Below are 22,826 nucleotides of genomic sequence, written 5' to 3' on the forward strand. Positions count from 1 at the left end.
TGAAGCAATTGCTTTCATTTCGATAGGTAGATAAGCAGCCATTCATTTCACTTGATTGTGGGTAATGAGTAGGGACCCCGAAAAACCATTGGCGCCATGTAGCTCAATCACTGAAAACCAGAGCTATTTCTCACTCTGAAGGTAAGCCCAAATTGTACCCATACAAATAAATGGTCCCATGTAATTTTTATGCAAATTTGTGCCCATATCTTTTAACAACACCCCTGTTACCATAACCAAGGCTCATATCTGAACCCTCCCTACATAGTTCTTGCTGTATGTGTGTGAACACACCAGGGGATGCGTCTAGGTGGCATGTGGGACCTCAGGGACATGGCTACTTGATATAAGCTTTCTCTCTACATATCCGTGCACCTGTATAATAACGTGTGAGGCTGCAGAAAGGGGTGGGGATGGCTTCTTTGCTCGGACAACCTTCAAAGCACAACAGTACGTGTCATGCCTGCTGTGTTCGTCACCAAGGGCAGATCCACACCATATATCCCAAGCACATTTAAAGCACATGGCTTCCCCCAAAGAATCATAGGAACTAGGGTGCTGGGGATTTGTAGCCCTGTGAGGGAGAAACTACAGTTCCCATCATTCTTGTGGGCAGTCGTGTGCTTCCAATGAGTATTGGGTGCATTTTCAATGCATACACTCTAAGGCATTCAAATACCTGGCATATAAAGTTTCCAAGGCACTGTTAACAATGATGCTGTTGTTGGAACTCCTTTGCCAGGTGTTTGAATAACACAAAGGCTGCTCCTACAAGTCAAGTCCACAAATGGAGGCTATTTCCAGTGGCATTAATGTGATGTGCATAATCTCCCTGTCCCTTCTGGACTTTTTTTTAAGATTGTAAGACTAAGGCAGGATTTTCTATATTTTGCATTGTACAGCACCCAGAGTTCCTTTAGTTGCTTAATAAATAACAATGAACATGGAAATGTCTATTATCGTCGTCCCTGAGTTTATTATGCTCAATGCATTCAATGTTATTTTATAAAACTTTCTTATATATGCCTTTCCTTTATGTGTCCTGTGATATATGCCCTCTCTGTAAGCAACCATTCCTGGTAGCTCTAAAGACATTTAATTCATGGTTCTGTTTCATACCTGCTGGAAGATTTCCAGTTTCATTTCTCACAAGCAGCTCTTCTGTTTTGGAGAGCCAAAGTCTTAATCGGCCTGAAGTCATTTTAGACTAGTATGCAACTGAACCCTTCCTTTGCACATACATCTTACAGGATCTGTTGGAAGGCAAAGTCACTGATGTTGTTCACTTTAAAAATAAAATAAAATCCCAGCTAGCTGCGTACTTCTGGATTTTAGCCTTGAGATCATTACAATTACATTTTCTTTCATTTCAGTCACAGCAGAGGATATTAAAGCAGATGGACCCTCTCCACAATCTGGGTCTTTAGACATTTCCACTTGCCCGAGATCAAATGGCTACAGCACATTTAGGGTTACAGTCTCCTTTTCCTCCTCCTTCTCCACAGCCCCCCCTTCGTCTTTGGCGTTGTCATGGCAACCCTATATCTGGCTGCCAGCTCTGTCGTAAGTTATTGAACTGAGACTGGCTTTTGGTTTAGCAGATAATTAGGTTCTGTCTCACAGGTTCATTTTCCTGTGGCTGGGACATGAATATGACCTACAGCTGGCCTCAATTTCAGTGTCACAGACAAAACTTTTAACCCTTCCATGGCTCAGCACCACTCTAAGCCTGCTGGCAGCTGGTGGTGGCCGCAACCAGCCCGCTTTCTCTGGCGCAGCACATTTTAGTTAATCATACAGGAGCATTTCCCAGTTCATTTGTTAGACTAATCCCAATCTTGCAGGGAGACAAATCAAGGCAGTATTCCCAGGGCAGAGTACATAAAGAGAGGCTGTTTTGGCACCAGACAGTAGCTCCATGATTGCAGACCTGTCAATAAGGTAAAAATGAGAAGAGCAAAACAGACATCTGTCCTTGAATCAAGATTATGATGGAACTCTGCCAATAGACAGCAGCTGAGTAACCAGCCATAGTTGACAATATTAATTTTATTTTTCTTCCTTGTCTGCTTTCCCTCAGGAACTGAGGGCAACTCTCATCATCAACCCTATTTTCTTCAGCCATGTTTGCAAACTGATCTTCCTTCACTTGCTATCATGAGAATAGATGTTGTTCAATTTTAGTAACCTCTGGCAAGAGTTAGCTAGTTCCCCCTCCTGCAAGAGGGAGAGCTCAAGAGAGTGCCATGGTTGAAAGAAATATCTGTGAAAGTGGAGTGGAGCTCATCTGGCCTTCAGCCCTAAAACAAACAAACTGAAAGTAGCAACAACAAGGACACATCCAAGATAGCAGCTTTTAGTGAAGTGAGAGTGAAGGAAAATGAACCCTGAGGATGATTTTGTGCGTGATATTTCATAGACACACTCATTTGAGCTAAGCCACCCCAATGAGTCATCTGGGCTAGCAGTGACTAACCCAGGGTTCAGCAAAGTCCCTCATGTGGCTTGTAGGTGTCGCTACTCCTGACACACAAGCCATTCCTTCTTCTGGAAGAACCTTGAAAGTGTTTCAAATGAGAAAGATTTGTATCATGCAGCTAGTAGTACTAAAGGGCTTTGGCACATGTTTAACTGAGAAGCTGGAAAGATAATTGTGGGATTTCTTGTCCCAGTTCTCCATTTGCAAATCTTTCTGCCACTTTTTTGGTTGTGTTTTTTTCAAGCCTCCAGAAGAAAAGCAAATGTTGGTACATATAGTTGTATAAATCAAAACAACAGTTTTTATTTGTGTAGTTTTGGGTACGGGAGAAATAAAGAATTTCTGTAGCGTTCATTCTTTGGCAATTATAGCACTCTATAGCAACTTATCATTTTCCTCACACAGCGATATTGTGGATTAAGTTAGCTGAAAGATATGTATCCCAATCTAGTGAAGGCCATCTATCCTTTGAAACATTCTTATCTCTAAGGATCACCCCTAAGCACCCAGCATCATGCTCACAAAAGAGCACTGCAAAGGGAGAAAAAGATTCAGATATCCTGGGCAGCAGACAGCGGATCATTGCAGAGTTCAAACAATATATAAGTGTCTATGCACTCTCTCTCTCTCTCTCTCTCTCTCTCTCTCTCTCTCTCACGCACACTTCAAATAGAAGTGCATTTTAGACCCTTTCTTGTGCTTTATTTCTAATTCTATTTTCCCAATAAAACCATTAGCTTTATCTGCTTTAGTGCAGTGATTTGTATGATTTTTTATTAGCAGTCGTCGCTCACTGTTTGGATCCAGTGAATTGTCCAGAAATATCGGTGCTCCACAGGCTTCATGAGATCTATAAATAAATACTATTGCCTTCTCCGCCCCCCACCTAAAATGGCACCCTGGCAGTGCTGCTGACTCTTGCATTCAACGGAAGTGTGTACACAGTTTAGTGGTAAGTGCAAGTACCCAAGTGCAGAGCAGGAAATAAGACTGTTGGCACCAAGAGCCAATGGCATCAAACACGCCCCGTAAGTCAACTCCATATTTGACTATGCAAAAATCTAACAGCAACTGGAACAAAATGATAAAGTACATGCACAAGTAATTGTGTATTATTATCGTTAGTAATATTAATGTCATTAGTAATTAACACAATACATTAATCATGATTTCGGTGCCTCCTTGAATCAGGAGCCCTGCTCACTCCTCTCACCCCGCCCCCAATCAATCCCTGACACATCAAAGACTTGTTCTTAGCATTAGGACATTTCTCCTAATGTTTAGCAGAAATATGTTTCTCTACAATTTATACCAATTTTCTCAGCTCTGGAGCAACAAATGACAAGTCTGCTCCATTCTCTGTGTGACAGCCCATCAGCTATCATAGTAACTTGAGGCTCTCATGTCCCAGTACAGGACGTGTTGTAAGGCATCTCTTTTTAAAAAGAAAGAGTAGTTTTTATTGAGTTTCAAGCAAGATTACAGGTTTAAGTGTGAGATGATGCTGTTACATTCATAGAAAAACAAAGCGAGAACAATGCAACCCCACCCATCCCTGCCCCCCAGTAGAACAGAGTGTTGTAAGGCATCTTAACAAAGAATTGGAAAGTTCACTACAGAAAAATCAGTACTGTATTTTCTATTCCCAATATTGTAAACTGCAATAATCTTAATGCACAGTTCAGAATACAATAATCTCCAGTAAATTTGACTAAGAAGAATTTACTCTTTTTTATTACAATTTTAAAAATATATTAAAAGCTAATTATATATTAAAGGATATTTACAGGTTTACTTTTCCAGCACCAGTGCTGTTCATTCATTTTCAATTAAGGATTAGTCATAATCTCTTTTGTTTGCGAGTTGCTTCATTTGTGGTTAACATGTTGTAGTATAGTAATGAGATACTCAAGATTCCATTTTGCCAATGGAATATTATATTCCCAAACAAAACCAATGTTGCTGGAAATGAAGTAGATAAATAAGAAGATAGAACAAATAAATTCAAAGGGAAAACAATAATCTGTTTGAAGAATACTATTTGTCCAGGTCCCTCAGAGCCATTGAAATAACTTTTATTTTGCTTCTCAGCAACTTAAAAACACAAGAGTTTTGACTGGAGTTTGCTGACACATTCAAGCACCAGTAACAGGGTGATGGTGGTGGAGTTCAGATGACCCCTGTGTGTGTGTGTGTGTGTGTGTGTGTGTGTGTGTGTAATGTGGAAGGCTGCAGATATCTAGCAGAAAATTGAATGCGTCTTCCATTTTCAAAAAGAAAAAGGTTGATTATAAAAGCCAGCAGTGATGGTGGTAGCCATGCTGTTGTACCTCCTGAGGAAAAAATAAGGAAGGAAGGGTGGGAGTGGGAGTGGGAATACTAAGACTTTTGACATAGCGCTAGATATAGTATGAAACTGTGACATCCCAAAGAGGCTTCCGCTCTGAGGCCGTCAATTAGTTAGCTTAACCACTTGGTAAAGCACTCAGGAGAAATCACTCTGAGGCAACATATTCTTCGACCCGTTCAGGGAGAGCGCTAAACCATATTTTCCCACAGGGAAGTGTTTTAGGACTAAAGCACTTTCAACAAGGCCAGATACTCTTTATTTCAGGTTGAGGGGGACCTACGGAGAATTCCTTCTCCAACCAGTGCTCATGTATCATCTGAGAAGTGTGACTTTCAAAGGGAGCCTAGAAGAGCTATGTAATCGCCTTATGTGAGGTAGCTGTTTGAGGGGGACAAGTCCGAGCTACGTCAAGGGAACATGAATTAGTCACAACAATAGTTGTTATTAAAAAGGGAAGGTATTTTTGGTGTCCTGTACCTGATTTTTAAAATAATACAATATAAAGCCCTTAACAACTTGAGACCACTTTACCTACAAGGTTGTCTTACTCCACATGTGCCCACTCCACCACTTTGAATGGTGGAATTGGCACTACTATAGGTGCCACATAATCCTGGTTTCTCATTTGTAAGAACTCAATTGTTTAGGGTGGCTGTGCCTACTTTGGAACTTTCTGCTTATTGGGTTCAAGCAGACGCTTTCATTGCACTCTTTTCAGTGCCTGCTAAAAACATTCTTGTTTAGACAAGCCTATCCAGATGCTGAAAAAGCTGAGGTAATTTTAATCTGTTTTAGTATTTTAACATTTGTATGTTTTAAAATATATTTGTTTTCTTGATTTCACTGTTTTGTCTTTTGTAAATTTCTCTGAAGGGTTTTTCGTGCTTAAGTAGTATATAAATTTTATGAAATTAGCGATGATTAGCCAATTTTGCCAATTTCTGCCTGGAATACTGCTGCTGACTGCAGTATTCCGGATATGTCTGGGAAATCCTGGGTGTATGGCAGCCCTAATTAAATGATGCTGAAATCAAGTAGCAACTATCTGAAAGAGTGCCTCTCTCCATATAGTCCTTCATGTGAATTGCCCTCTTGGTTGTGCCATCATTAATGAAAGTCTGCTTGGTTGGAACACAGAAGATGGCCTTTTGGGCAGGGGCACCAAGACTCTGAATTACCCTCCCATTTGAGATTAGCCAGGCTCCCAAATTAAGTGGGTTCTGGAAGCAAGTTAAAATGGTTTTTGTTTCATTTTGCCTTTAAGCAGCAGCAGGGAATGTACTGGACTCAGACTCAGAATATATATATTAAATACGGTAGGTAATGACGAATCTTTTCAAGTGAGTTTTACTAATGGATATACAGTCATACCTCATGCTACGTTTGCTTCATGATACGTTTTTTCAGGTTGTATCCTGAGGCAACCTGGAAGTACCGGAAAAGGTTACTTCCTGGTTTTGCCACTCGCGCATGCGCACAAACACCAAATCGCACCACACACCTGCACAGATGTGGCGCTTCAGGTTGCGGGCTTTTCATGTTGCAAACGGACCTCCGGAACGGATCCCGTTTGCAACCAGAGGTACCACTGTACTTTAGCCATATTTTGTTCTATGTCTTTTGGCCTGTTATAAACTGCCATATGACAAGGTGATAAAGAGTAAACCCCAAAACAATACAAAACAAAACATATAGTGAGAACATTTCTATTAGGAAGATAAGATGCAATCATTGTCTTAGAAGTCACTTCACAAACAGCTGAAGTGAATGGGAAATTCTCATGCTTTTCATGGTTTCGGATTGTACCCAATCTGTCTCTTGCATATAATCCAGTATTAGCTTCCCACTGCCCTGTTCATAGCTTTGCTATGGCTACATTTCTATTAATATTTCTACAATCAGCATAGATATATTTTAGTGAACATTCAGCTTTTGGTGCAAAGTGATAATTTTCCAGGAATTATTTTGTTGTTGTTTTAAAATAAGCAAATTTAGACTGCTGTGGAGGTTCCCCACCCCCTGTCTCCCTGGATTCATGCAAAATATCACCAGTGATTAATGAAAATCCTATATGGACTTTGTTGCTGAGATCTGCAGTAATTGGAATCCACATCCACATCGTACCTTGCAGTCATGCTGCAAAAGGCCAATAAATTCCCACTGAGTGTGTTACTTGTTAAATTTAGTGCATTACATTGAGGGTAATGAATAAAAGCAGTGGGCCGTTACTGTCTGGTTGGCAAAGGAGGAGCAGGAGCAGCCAGACTCCCCTGAGGCCCCAAGCAGGCTTAAAACTGTGACAGACCGAATCAAGGGACTCCCTAAGCATCACAGTTCAGCTTGTCTCCCTTAATTTCCTCTTTTACCGAGACTTCAGAGGAAATGGAGGGAGGTGAGGTAATGTTCTGCATTAAAAACACCACAGATGCATAGCAATATCCCCTGCTATATGATCTCTTAAAGTCCAGTTTGTTTAAAAGGGAAGCATGCATATTAGGATATTAGTCATTAAATTTATGACAAATTTGGGGGAAATGTATATAGCTTATAGTTCCATATAAATATAAACACACACAAACATACCTTCTATTTCTGTATGTAAGTAAATATCGACATCTCTCTCTCTTTCGCTGCTCTGGTTCCTGGAGTCGGGTTTTATCTGCTTTCTCTGATACAGTGGACACTCAGGTTGCGAACGTGATCTGTGTGGGATGCACCCTTGCAACCCACAGCGTTCGCAACCCCTCGTCTGCGCGGGTTGTGATTCAGCGCTTCTGCGCATGCGCAAAACACGATTTAGCACTTCTGCGTATGCGCAGCTACCGAAACGTGGAAGTAACTCATTCTGGTACTTCCAGGTTTCGGCAGTCTGCAACCCGAGAAATTACGCAACCTGAAGCGGCTGTAACCCGAGGTATGACTGTACATATTTTGGATGCTTATTAGCTTGTACCTTATTGTTATCTTTTAATGCTCAAACTTGTAAACCATCTTGACTGCCTTACTAGAAATGTGGGGTCTAAGTAGCATCAGATGGCATGTTGGGGCTGAGTTGCTGCAGGATAGTGTGATGGAGGCAGGACAGTGAGATGTAAGTGGGAATAATTTCCCATTCTGCCCTATTATCATCGCATGCTGCATTATTTCTGTTCTGCTGCAGTTTATCTTCCACCAAAACTACGTTAGGGGCCACAAGAGTCATCTAGCCCAACCCCCTGCAATGCAGGAATCTCAGCTAAAGCATACATGTTGCACTGCAAAGGCCTATCAGAGGAACAGGAAGTCATCCTGGAGGCAGGTGGTTAGGCTTACGATGTCATCAGGAATTTGTGGGCAAAACTTGGAGAATGAGGGGCTCAAGGAAATTTCTAAGTGCTACAAAGTCTACACCCTGACAGAGATCTTTTCTGGCAAATGAATTATGTTTTTGTCATTCTTCATTTGTTGTCTGATGTTGTGAGCCCACTATGGCTAGCTGGCCCTAACACAGCCCTGTAACAGGCAAGTGCTCATATGGAATAGGACTTAAAATAGTACAAACACCATCGAGGCTTCCCATCTACAGGGACTACGCAAGATACAGTTTTAAAAGTGTACACAACTACTGTATTGGCCCGAATATAAGCCACACTCCCCCCCCCCAAATTCCAACCGTGAAAAGTTAAAGTGTGGCTTATATTCACAACCTAAATGTGCATCAGGTTGCAGCTACGACAAGGCACTTTTCAAAAGTACTCTTGTTAACGCTCCTGCTGTAGCCTGGGAACATTTTGAAGCCCTTCACTGAAGTCTGCTTTGCCCTGACAGCTTCCCTGGACTTGGCCGCGTTCTTTTCCAGCATTCTGCCCCACTTGGTCCGCAACAATGACTGTGAGGTGGGAGTGGGCATCACAGTGGGTGAGAAAATGTGGTTAGAGGCTGAAAGATGGGTAGCAGGTGGCGCTCCAGGGAAGCACAAGAGCTTTGCCCCCCAAGATCCTGGACTACGGTTGGCGGTGGCTTTTGCTCTGGGCCAGTGTGAATGCTCCTGGTTTTCTAGGCCTATGCTGGGGGGCGTGGGAAGGGAAAGAGAGCGGGAGAAACCCTTAGCTTTCTGTGCAGGGCGCCTTGCACACATGCCAAGCAAATACAAAGGAAACCTGCAATCCTAAATACCTAAACAACTTTTCTTTTTCTCTCCAATTTTAACGGAGCGGCTTATATTCAGGTATTGCCTTTTCTTCTTCTCTTCCCTTGAATTTTAAATGTGCGGCTTATATTCAGATACGGCTTATATTTGGGCCAATATGGTAATCACCATCCTTCTCCTACAGTATTTTTTTTCAAAAATTAGATCCCTTCATGCTGGTTTCAGTAGCCATTTCTAAAAGACAGTAACGCATCTCACCAGTATTGCCTCTGAAGCAGCGTGGCTCTTTCAGCAAATTCCCAGTGTGGTGACAGGATTCAAACTCTCTTCATAGTTAAAGATAAAGTGTGACTAAAATGAGATCATAATGGACATGAGAAGCATCTGCATCAACCAGTGAAGGAAACATGTCTTCATTTCAGACTATTTTAGAAAGAGACAAAAGGCTTAAGGGAAAGAAAAGTCCATGGCACACATTTCTGATCCATGAACATGTGACTTCATGAACATGTTTGCCATGAGTTCTTGAGGGTCACAGAGACACAAACTGGTGAAGTGCAGAGGCATTTAAAGGCATATAGTATATTCCTTTTCAGCTGCACAGTTCAAATAAGGATGATTATTAGATATTCCTAGCTAGAAACTTGTACATATCATTTCTTCAAATAAGTTCATGCCACATTTTCCCTTTAGAGGTAAAAAGTCAGTGTGTGATGTAGCTATTAGTATGTCACACTAGGACAGGGAAGAGATTAAATCAAAAATTATCCATGAAGTTAAATGGGTCATCTTGGGCCAGTCTCTGTCTCTCAGGCTACCTACCTCACATGGTTGTTACGATAATAAAAGTGGGGTGGAATTATGGGTTCTGTTTTGATCTCCTTGGAGGGAGGGCAGAATATAAATGTAATTAAATTACATAAGTTGATATGTGTCATATGTTGCCATTTTGTGTGGCGTGGGAGTTTTCTCATGAGCCCTTCCCATGTTTATAGTGTTCTTTGGTTAAACGATGGAAGGTTGAATACCACACATCTATGTCTGAGGGAGAGGATCTATAACTGTCTTTGGTGTTGTAGCTTAACCTTTCCACTACTTTATATGGGAATGGCATGCTGCAGAAATGTGGCAGATGGCTTGGATCCTACTGAAGGCTCTTTCCTTACACAATGAGATGGATGAAATGGCCACTCAAAATGGTTGTCAGCCCCTCAGAACTAGGTAAACTAAATTGATTGATAGCAGAGACTAGTCCCAAGTCTCCCTGGTTTGGGTTTAAATCATAAATCACTTTTACTAATTTAATGACTAATCAATTACAAACCCCTCATCTCCCCATCTGCATTATTTTGACGGTGTCCCATCTTATGTTATGGAAGTCCATGATATTATCACCAAAATCATACAGGCCAACACAGTCAATCAGATAAAGTGGCAGTGAGGGTGGTAAGGAGTACAAATACTGATGGTAATAGAAGGAAAGCAATGAGAATAAGCTGCCAGGGGTACAAACAGCATTGAAACAACATATTAGCTTACAACTGTTGAAAAATGGGTGAAAATTTGCCTTTAAACACTCATGAAAACAAATACAAAATTAGCTAACTAGTTTTTGCTCAGTGCAAAATATAGCAAACAGGAGTATGAGTGTTCCCCATTTTCTGACTAAAAGCTCCTCTTTTGCATGAGTCCCATAGGGTTTTACTACACTTTTGTCATTGTGAGGTGCAGTGAGAGCTCCCTCTCCTGTTGTAATCTGCTTTGACACCTTCTGAGGGCTCCATTTGTGTGAGGCAATTATGACTTTGTGTTTTCCTTTATGGAGCATAAAAGCACCTATTGGTGGACATCTTTGCACACAACACCATTCCTGGCCATGGTGATACTCCTCAGTACAGCATGAAAGGCAATGAGATACAGATAATTTCAAAGTAACGAAAGGGAACAAACTCCCATCCTGTCAGATCCCAGTTTCTGAAGCAGAGGGCTGATAATTCAAAATTAAATTTGGAATGTATGTTTTAAAAAGTAAATGTTTACAACTTTAAGTAGATTCTGGGAACATTTAAAGTAAAGTGAGCGTCATCTACGAATGAATTTGCAACCAAAAAGAACAGATAGGTTCAGCCTTTGCCACTGGCTCGGGCTGATGAGAGTTGCGCTATAAAATATCTAGGGAACACCAAAGCCCTATGTAAGCACAGCTGTGAGAGAACTGAGTGACCATTGTCTTGAGACTTTATGATGGCTATGTAATTCTGAAGATTTCTTTTTTTAAAAGTTGGATAGGCTTTGGAAGTTATGAATGGAAATATGGATTGTATTAAATCACTAATACTCTGATAATTTTTAATTTAATAATGGTAATAATTTTGATTTGAAGTTGAAGCAGCAGCTATAACCATGAAATATTCATAGAGAATTAAGGTTCCACAATGACCTTCTTATCTTTGAACTTAGTAGATAATTTGAATGTAACAAATGGTCAAGTCAAGCATCTGACCACTGGGTCTTTACAAACAAGGGATAAATTCCATTGTACACCTGGCCTTTTTATAACTCTTGCTGTAAGTGCAATCTTTGTGGTCTTTTCCCACCATACTCAATAACATCCTTATTGGTTCATGTCACTGACCCATCTACCACAATATATTGTTCTCAGCAGTATAAGAGCACAGGGTTACTTGAAGACTACAGTCTCATTCATCACTTCCATCTCTCTCTTCACACTAGAAGTGTACTGCAATATGGATGAGGGAAAGATGGTTATGAAGGATAAGTAAGAAACCAGAAAAAAATATACTGGTAATGTAAGTTTGATAGGTCTTTTTTAAAAACCCAATTTGATTCTTAGGTACTACCTATGATGTTAAAAATGCATCCTTGTATTTACATCAGTTGGGGAGCTGATATTTAATTGGATCAGAGCAGGCATGGTGGGATAACCCTTTAATCTTCTGCTAAAGTCCTAAGGAAAATCTCTGCTCCAAAGATGCCAGGATTTGCCTTGGGAAGAAATTTCCCATAGAGTTCTGTGTTAAATAATTCCTAATTTTTGGCAACTGATCTCAGGTAATGAAACCTAGAAACCCACCCACCCAAGTCTTATGGAACATTACTCTAGTCTGCCTTTGTTACTCCTAAATGTTATTTCCAAGGGCTATGCTGAACTTGGATCCACTGATCTCATCCCCAGCAGCAAAACTGTTCAGCCATTTTATTTCAGTTATTTTATCAGTTCTAGACCACAGTTAGCTCAATGACTTTTACTTGGAAATGGGATTTATTTTTACGTTATGTTCTCCCAATTGCTTCCTTTCATTGTGCTGTGAAGCAATGAAACTCACAACAAAACAAAAAGGCATCAGGGCGGGTGGAACATAGGCACAGTACAGGTGTCTAATGAGGCTTGAGAACAAGTTTTCCACTTCAGGTCCACCTGGGAAATACCTTTCCCTTCCTCTGTATTTCTAATTTTCACCCACTTTGTACAGTACTGACTGACAGTAATGGCTGATTACAAAGAAAAGAAACTGACAATTGTAATGCTTCAACTCCCTAGCAAGGCTACTTCTTGCATTAAGCCACATTGATATTTAAAACCCAATTCTCCAGAAAACAGCAGCTCTCTTCATCTCCACATATAGAGTGACACATGTGGACCATGATTCTACTAGCATGCCAGACATCATGCAACTTTTACCAACATTGGTGTGTTAAATGCAGGCATCTGATGAGTCCACATGCATGCATAGAGTTGTAGAGTTCAAGAGGAACAGCTAGGTGTGTACAGCTGCTTCTTCCTTCAGATATCAATGCTTAACCCATGGATGTTGTGGGGGAGGAACCGGAGATGAAGTCCTGCATTTAGACTCACAAATTGAAGGAAATTTGTGAATAAGGCACTCATTGCTCTGTGAAACAAGTAAAGCCCAAAGATCACATTGGAATTAAAACTTGACAATTGACACTGGATGGTAGTGGTGGTAAATTGAATGGTAATACTTCCCACCAGTTGCCTTGCTCCCCAAAGGGTGAATGCATTGCACCAATATCTGTCTCATTTCCTACACTGCTACACTAATAGATTTTGGACAAGAGAACCAAGCAACCTATTAAATGCCATAAAATAAAATCTGTAGATAAGGAAGTAGAGGATGCCACTACTTCTGATTTCACTAATGTGAAAGTGCACTATAGTTTCTAGACTTTACAATTAGCACAATGTTTACCTAAACACTGATTAATACCTGATAGAAATAGATTTATTTGGTGATGGCGTCTTATACTGGATGAAGATTGATTCATGTGGTAAGTGGTGAAAGGTTTTAGTGTGGTGTTTTGGCAAACAATAAACCTGGATAAAGAGTTGTCACCTACACTGCAGCAAAATTCAAAATATTTCACCCACATTATCTCAATGATCCTTACCACAGCCTTGTAAGTTTAGTCAGTATTATTATCCTCAGGTTTCATTTTGCAGACTAAGGAAGCAAGACACACTGAGGCTGGTGGAATGGTGATTTTTGTCAAACACAAACCAATGAATTAATGGGTGTGAGGTTTGAATCAAGGCTGTCACAGTTTACACATTACTATTTCATGTCAATATTCAGACATGAAATGGTTCCTTCAAAATGGTAAATTTCTTTACGAATAAATTGAACCAGAAATGGCAACTTGCAACTCAGTTTAAAAGGGGGCCTTTCAGTCCTCAGTGTATTTGCATTTGCAAAACATGTGGAATCTATTTCAAAATGGTTTTCCTCCTCTCCAAAATAAACTCATTAGTAATATAAGGTCAGCTAGGATGTTGCTAGTGTACCATCCACCCTGCTGTGCTACAAGCTTCCTAACTGAGCTGGCAGAGGTAATCTTGCATGTGGTGTTGGAGAACCCTTTCACAGCAGTGTTGAGGAACTTGAGCATCCATGCTGAGGATGCCTCAGGCCAGTTTCAGACTCAATGGACTCCATGACAACTACTGAGCTGTCTCAGTACACAGTCACACACATGTGGGCAGGCATATCCTCTACTTGGTCTGCCACAGAGCAGATTGGTAATACTCTGTTGATTGAGGGACTCGTTGTGAATGTATGGACCATTCCCTGATGAGGTATGGGCTGAATGCAGCAGCTACACTCTACAAGGATTGAAACAGTCTACCCCTGGAGACTTATAGAATATGATGGGTTCATGAATGCTCTGAGGGATGACTCTGAAACTTCAGTTGGTCCAAAAGGCAGCAATCCGATTACTGAATGTTGGAAGATTGAGGCATGATTAAAGAAAGTACTTCACACAGTGCATAGTCAAACTCTGGAACTCTCCCCCAGGAGGCAGGGATGGTGGGCATATATTGAAAATGCATGTATTGATGCCTGGTACACTATGGAATAAAAGCACTATAACGTTAATAAAAGTTGAAAAGCAAAGACAGTCCTCTCATACACTATGCATTGTTAAAAGAAATTTAATAATCACAGTTCCAAGACTTCTACTTCTTCTCTTCAGATTTCCTTATGAGGTAAGGAATTATTTGAGGGGCAGGGAGAGAAACTATTTATACTTATCAATCTTCATTATGAATCGATGGGGGAATAGGACAGCCAAAGAAAAGCTTCTGTACAAGATGCTATAGCACAGTGGTGGCCAAACGTGGCCCTCCAGCTGTTTTGGGACTACAGTTCCCATCATCCCTGACCACTGGTCCTGTTAGCTAGGGATGATGGGAGTTGTAGTCCCAAAACAGCTGGAGGGCCAAGTTTGGCCACCACTGTGCTATAGCATTAGATATCCAGGCTCAACACAATGTCTTCTTCCATAATGTTTGATGGTTTCTTCAAAGAGATCCAACTTAACAGATACAACTTGCTAGGTATGAGCAAATCTCTCAGTTTCAGTTTCTCTCTATTTCTCTCTCCCCCCTCTCTCTAGCAGTTCTCCACATTGCCACATAAGTTTGCAATTTTAAAAAAATGAAAAAAAAATATTAGCATTTTAGTGCAAATTTCTCCTACCCGTGTTTGTATACAATTTTGCCTAATATAATACATTTGTGTATGTTCATTTCACTAATATATTTTAAGGCACATTTTACCACAGCACATGCATACTTGTACACGTTACTTGGCTGGAGAACTTCATTGCAAAATTCAGAAAACTGCATTTTGAAGGATGACTGTGTTTCATGTATTGTTATGAAAGTACAAATTAGCTAGGTTTCCCTTTAAATATGGACAGAAATTAATATTCTCCTCATCCCTAGGTGCAACTCACATTGTACTCTTCTCCCTAACATTAAATTTGAAAAGGAAGAAAGAGGGAGAAAATGAACCATGCAAACATTAAATAATATACATTTCCAGAAACAACTGTCTCGATACCTCAACATTTCTCCAGAGTGCTTCTCCTGCCCTGTATTTGTTTCCACAGATCGTCTTTTCTTCTTCTGTAGGTGAGAATGCAAATATGGCCCACAGGGAAAAGATTAAACATCCCACATGCAATTTGCAGCATCCTGAAACTGTATTTTGCTATATATATATTAAATAGTTGTGGAATCGGTTACCTGTCCCCAAGTGTCACATCTGAGCCTCCAAGTCACTAAATCTATTGTTCTGCAGTAGGTGTGTGCTGTGTCTTCTTATATGTGCATGGCTATTGCTTTGGAATCCCTAAATTATTTTCTTTGGAAGCAGGATGAAACACTCACATCTGAACTTATCAGTACTTCAGAGCCTCAAATATACTAGACTTTGTTTTGAAAGAAAAAAACAACCTTTAATTTTCTTCCTAGACTGGATGAGACATTTCGAAAATGTATTTCAGATAGCTGAGATCAGTTTTATGCTATCTCAAAGTCAAGTGGAACCAGTCTGATCCCAGTACACACAATTTCAAATTTACTGATCTGTGACAAAGGTTTATTTAACAACAGGAAAATAATGCTGCACATTCACTGGTCTTTAAAGCATATTTTAAAAAGAGGGAATTTCAGTACCATCACTGGGTGAGCAATAGATCGAGCAATTTTCATTTGTTATCCCTGATTTTAACACTATTGGAATTAGGCCACCTTAGTGCATATGTATTAGAGCTGTCCGTGCAGAGCCTCTTTCTGGGGTGGGGGTGGGGGGAATGATGGAAGATTTAACTTCTAGTATCTCAGTTATTTTTTAAAGTCTTAAGGGAAGATTCATAAAACTTCAAGTTCACACATCTCTGTTAAACCTCTTTGACATGCAGATAATCCGTTCAGCAATCAGCTTTCAAACCAATGACTATTTACATTTATTTTCATGATCCCATACAGAAAAGCTACCTAGATAAACACACATACAGATATATATTTAAAAGGTGAACCTATTTATTGGGGTCTGGTCTATGCTATGCAGAAGTGACGCTGACACTTCCTTTTCCACCATCTTTCCCAGTAACTCCTTTTCATACTTATCAGTAATAAAAAGCACCCTTTTAAGGATTATCTTAATCACCAAATTGCTGGTGCCTACTTTAAAGAGGGCTCTCTTGGATTATTTTTCTTAATGTTTTTTTAAAGTCTCTTATGACGTCTTTGCCCTCAACTCATGTATTTACACAAAGGCAGAATTTGTCTGCTTGGGAGATCCTCTTGCTCAACTTCAGATTTAGTGCCGATTTCTATGACTAATAAGGGAGCTACAACTTTACGAGTCTCTTTCCCAAACAAATACTCCCACTAAGCAGTTTGGTCTGGCTACATAAAGTCCAAAGGCAAGACCAAATTTCAACCAGAAGCATATTCTGTGATTTAATTCAAGCTACATTTATCTGGCTTTTACACATAGAAATGATTTCCATTGTTAGTAGGCAACACATTTAAATATCATAGAATGGTGGGAGCTCTGATCACTTGCGGTTATACACAATGGAAAGACCTAGAGAGAGACTGGTGAACAGCAGGAATTTGAATTTGTGTAATAGAATGAGCCTTGGTCATGTTATAGCTCTGAGGAGCAGATGTATGCCATTTTATGACCAGTTCTGGGGGATAGGCTCATTCTGTAGCTCAGTGGTAGAGAACTTACTTTGTATGCAGAAGGTTCCAGTTCCCAACCCCAACATCTCAAGGGAACACTGGGAATGCCCTCCTTCTGGTTAAAACCCTGGAAACCTTCTGTCAGTCGGTGAAGACAGCACTGAGCTGGATGGACCAGTGATCTAACTTGGCAATAAACTGTTTCCTATGCAACTCTGATTTTAAAATGAATAATCCTTCAACGCTGGATTGGCCACACCAAACACAAGAAACTGGATTCAAGACCTGCTGCAACTAGTAGCCCATGAAAACATTCAACTCTATAAAACTACATAAAAAGTCAAAGCTTCTAAGAGATTTGGAGTGCTGAATTTTAAGAGCTCTTCAGCAAGAAATATCCACAATTAGAATCAGGAGGAGGCACAGTGCATGGATGGAAACTTGCCCAACTTAATCTAGGACTGCAGCAGAGCTTTGACACTCATTTATCCTAACTCTTATCTGAGGATGCAGATCTGAACACTGGTTACCATGCTAAATAACTAAATATTGGAGATGAAAATACTATCTATCTCTCTATCTATCTATCTATCTATCTATCTATCTATCTATCTATCATCTATCTATCATCTATCATCTATCTATCTATCTATCTATCTATCTATCTATCTATCATCATCTATCTATTTTTCTGGGCATGAGGTCGGGGGAGAGAGGTAAGCTAGGGACAAGGAATACTGAGAGATTGTATTGTTTTATTTTAATAATTTTAAAATGCTAATAAACCATGGATTTAAAAATGGGGTGGGGATAACTGATTCAAGCTTCTTTGTATTTCATAGTTTAACACCATTCCCTGGTTGAACAAGGGAAATATGTTCTGCAGCATCCAAAAGGTGAGTGACAACTTGTCATAGTCGAGAATTACGTGGGCAATGCTTGAAGACGTCATTACAGATGCAGTTTTAATACTATGGAATTGTTTGTGTTTCTGTTACAAACACTGATTGCATTCATGGTAAATAGTCATAATCAACAGAAGTAATTTCTCTCATACGGAACAATGTTCAATTCAAAGAAAGAATGCCTGCATTTTTGAAACAGCACCTAGATGACAGTAGACTGACCACACTCTTAACACATGCAAGGATCTCCCCTGTTGTCAGTTTGAGATGGTGGGGGAAGGGAATACAGTAGCAAATAGGTATCTGGAATCAACCCCCTGTCCCCCAAGCAAGTCATCAAAGTTGTCAGAACTGGCAGTTCTGATTTCTGTGTGGTGGCTCATACACACTGCAAGAAAATGCTGTACCAAAGCGCTGGCTGTGGGATTCCTCCCTACCAATAGCATAGAAGGGAAGATGATATGCACACACTTCTTTCAGAGCATGGTAGGTAATTTTAGGCTCTGGATTTTGTGGTTCTATATGGGGCTCGCTTTAGATGGCGATGTATATCCCATCAGTTATGAAGCATACAGTTTCACCACCATTCCATGCTTTACATAGCTTCTACATTCCTGATCTATTAGAGCAAAACCACACACACACACACACACACAAAAAGTGGGGTTTCCATATTTTGAAGAGCAAAAAAGAGGACACAGTTGCCGACTTGTACTTTTAACTATGGATCTCTGTGACAGTTCTCATTTTACATACCCATGAAAAAGAGGACGTGTCCTTGAAAAACAGGACATATGGCAACCCTAAATTCTGATTTAACTATAACAATATTCTGAGCATGTACATCTACCTATTTTAAACTCAAATCACAACAACATCTATACCATATGAATAAAATGGAGCTTGCTTCTGCTACTAAACTCATTTACTTAGGAATAAACCATGCATCCATCACCATTTGCATGCTCAAGCAGCCATCCCACTGACTACGTATATATATATTTATTGGAAATAATCAGAAGTAAAGGAAAGCAGAGACCAGCATCAGCCCTGATGTGCTCCAGCCTGTCCATGCCAGCCCAGGGACTGATGTGAGCCTGTTTGCTTCTCCCCAATGCCCATAATGTGCTGTTCTCTGGGTGGTCATTTGGAGAAGCAGGCTGGACTATGAGACCTAGACAATTATTCCAGGGAACAAAAGTAAGTAAGACTGGCTCTCACTTCACAGACATGCAGCCTTGTCCCATGAGTGTTTACTCAGCAGTGTTTACTCCTACTGGATTCAGTTGAATTACTCCCAAGTAGACACAGAATGCAGCCTTAATTTTCTACTGATTTGCCCTGGATTGGGTTCATTATTATTATTATTATTACTCATATGTAGGCTAGATCTAGAGTCCAAAATAGTCACATATGCATGGCCAACGATATTATGCATACATTATAGACCCTGTCATACACATACAAATTGCTTTAAGGTTGGGGGGGGGAGCCGTTCAAAAGTGGCAGAGGGCCAATAGTGGCATGAATGGAACACAGCATGCCTCTGTGTACATGTGAATGTAGCATGAATGGTCTTGGGATTTGCGTCCTTGGTAAACAAGGTTTCTCGGCTTAAGCATATTTAGAAATAAAAGTTCAAAATCTTTTTTCAGGTACTGGCATCATGCAAAACCTTGTAACAGCATAATTAACTTTGTTGCAAATTAAGCAGATATTGAATTCTGTTGAGCAGAGCATCCAGATGCAGTGACCCAAGTAGTAAATATTGATTTGTGCCAAAGCGGAGATTAATATTTACCTCAAGGGTCAATACATTTTGATGTCCTCTGAAATGTGAAGTCAATATGCGTTTTGTTAGGACATTCTGAATATGTTCAAGAAGAAATATCTATAATCACCATTCTGACAATGCAGAGCTTAAGAGGATTTCTCTCTGCCTGCATCTCCTTTGCCAGGGTATCGACGTTAGAAATGTAGGAGTGGAGATTTTATTTCATGTGAACACATGAAGCTGAGTCAAATCACTGGTGTACTTTGCTCAGTTTTCTCTTCTCCAACTTGCAGTGACTCTCTAGTATTTCCTAGCCCTGATACTTCTGATCCTTTTACAAAGAGGTGCCATAAACCAAACCTGGGACCTTTTGTATCCCAGTCATGGTCTTTAATACTGAGCAGTGGAGATATATGAGCAATGGAAGCTGCCTTATAAGATCAGACCATTAAGGGCAACAGGGCACCACAGCTCAGTGTTAGATCACAGGTTCATCCTTGGGATCCCAGCTAAAACTATCAGGTAGGAGTTTGGATCCAGACTCTGCCTTCTGATAACAGAAAGGCTCCTTCCATCCATGGGTGGCTGCTGAGCAGTGGAGGAATCTTTAGCTTTCCACTGCTTCCTTTTTGGCCCATCTGGCACACTTTGAAGGACCAGGATGAGTTAAGGTAGCAGCTGCCCCACCTGCCCCAGCCTATGGTATAAAAAGTATACCATCAGAAAATTTGAGAACAATGGAATTAATTGGTTTTCTACTTCTATTTGCAGTAATAATGATACATGCAGTGCTTTTTTCCTGGGGGTACGCAGGGGTACGCATACCCCCTAAACATTTTGATAATCCAACGGGAGAAACACGGTGAATCGTCAGTTCTGTTGCTACATCTGATGGTGGCCTCATTCCCTGTCATGGTGTTCCCTGAGTTTCAGATGGAAGCAAGCGTTTAATGTGTGAAGTAGGAGTTGGAATCTAGCACAATGATTGGGCAGTTTCGTTGTTAACGCCTCTGATGGTGGCTTCATTTCCTTTCCCGGTGTTTCCTGAGTCTCAGACGGAAGCGAGCACTTAATGTGTAAAGCAGTGTAGAATGTGGATGTGTGGTGTTTTACTGATGAAAGTTTGGTGTCATTGAGAGGCAGTATTTCAATATGAGTAATGCATGTTCTTTGTACTTTTGTCCATTTACTGTATTTATTTTCCCTGATCTGAACTATAAAAGGGTGATTTTTCTTGAGTCAAAATGAGAGTATCCCTAAACATTTTAAAGGGGGAAAAGCACTGCATACATACAAGTACACAGGAATCCATGCTTTTTTCAACAATTAGTATAAGTGACTTAGCTCTGTTTGATTTTATTGAACCTTGTCACTGAGTTAAACAAATCTGAGAAAACGTGCATTGGCTGTCCTGTCTGAGAGATAGTTTCCATAGGTTGGAGTTCCAGCCCTTTCTAAACATCAGGTGCTGTCAAGATGTTAAACTCAGGATTAAAAAGACTCACATTTTTGAAGGGATTTACTCATGAATATACATTGAATAAGGAATTTATTCCTGAAATAGAAGTTAAATACCTATGATGCCAAGTTTCGTACCAGATTTACCAACTTCTTAGACATAAATCTTTGTAGATCTATTCTTTTCATGCTTTAGCAAAACATGTGGGGTTGATTTAGCTTCACAAGTCATTCTGTCTCTTCTCAGGTATATGCTCAGATGCTACAGCCTGCGCTTTTAAGGAAGAATTTGCTGATCCAAGGGCTCTAAGTGGAGAAGGCAATTTACCTTATATTTTCCCCTCGTTATGCCTTCTGAAGTATTTTTACTCATTGCTCACAATTTCTTCCCCTTGCACACTGAACCTGAACCTTATTTGCCCCAAATGTTTAGTTTCTTTCATTTATCCTTGTTGCTCCTGTTAGATTTGCTTCTTTCTCCTATAACACATTTCCTCTCTTATTGCCATTCCTATATATTCTTCTATTATTATTATTATTATTATTATTATTATTATTATTATTATCCTTTCCTAATTTCCTCCAGTGCCTCCTTTCATTCTTTTCTCTCTCAGACTTCTTGGTCTCCCACCAACCTTTCTTTAGTATGTGGGGAATACCTAGTACTGAAGAAGAAGAAGAAGAAGAAGGGGAGGAGTTTGGATTTGATATCCCACTTTATCACTACCCAAAGCAGCTAACATTCTCCTTTCCCTTCCTCCCCCACAACAAACACTCTGTGAGGTGAGTGAGGCTGAGAGACTTCAAAGAAGTGTGACTGGCCCAAGGTCACCCAGCAGCTGCATGTGGAGGAGCGGAGACGCGAACCTGGTTCACCAGATTATGAGTCCACCGCTCTTAACCACTACACCACACTGGCTCTCCAAGGAGTGGGGTAGGCAAAGAAGAAGGCACTAGGTGGGCTGTGACACTGGTGGCCTCCAGCCCATCATTTGAGAAATGCTGAATTGAGAAATGCAAATGCTCACCAACTTGCCCACCTCATTGAAAGTGCTGTTGTGTCGACTGAGTGCACCATCTTTTGGATACATATCTGAATGTGTAGCCAATGTACGCCAGCAAGATCAAGTCCAGTCCAGAAATGGATAGGCATGTACGACTGCCTTATAGCTGAGGCTTAGGACTGTGCTTTAGATGCATCTGTAACATATTTTCTTCTGCTGCCACTTAAGCTGATCCACAGTCTTGGTCTGCTTCCCATTATGTTTCCCAGTCCTGCAGCATTTTACTCTCATGCTGAAGGCAGATCAGGCAGTGCATATTTAGCATGTAGATGTCTGCACACTTTTTGACAAGTACCACTGAAATAAATGGAACAAAAACCAAGGCTCAAGTAGCATTGAAATAAATGAAAGAGAAACAGTTATTCGTAGCCTATAGCTATGCAGCATATAATCCTGTCTAGAGTTAGTCTTACTGAAATCAAAGGCGCTTGCCTTCACTCCACTGTGGGCAGTACTTTAACTGTAGAAAGCCATGCCCATTGTTTTCTTGGGATTTACAAGAAACTGGATTCAGTATAGCAACAATCTCTTCAAGGCTTTATGGAATCTATTTCACTAAAGATCTTACAAAATAATCTTTACTTGCAGATGTTAGTCAGAGTGCTCCCCTAATCCATATATTTTGGTCTTTTGTATTTGGTTGGTCT

The 22,826-nt window shown here is 40.3% G+C and overlaps 1 long non-coding RNA gene across 1 annotated transcript; it reads left to right on the forward strand.

Moving 5' to 3' along the window:
• LOC309340074 lies at window positions 1-3,226 on the forward strand. The gene is made up of 2 exons (XR_014155797.1): window positions 1-141; window positions 2,081-3,226. It is a non-coding gene; the product is annotated as an uncharacterized lncRNA (long non-coding RNA).
• The last annotated feature ends 19,600 nt before the right edge of the window (window positions 3,227-22,826 follow it).

This window comes from Podarcis erhardii, assembly GCF_964252035.2.
Source record: "Podarcis erhardii genome assembly, chromosome: 4".
NCBI classification, from domain to species: Eukaryota; Metazoa; Chordata; class Lepidosauria; order Squamata; family Lacertidae; genus Podarcis; species Podarcis erhardii.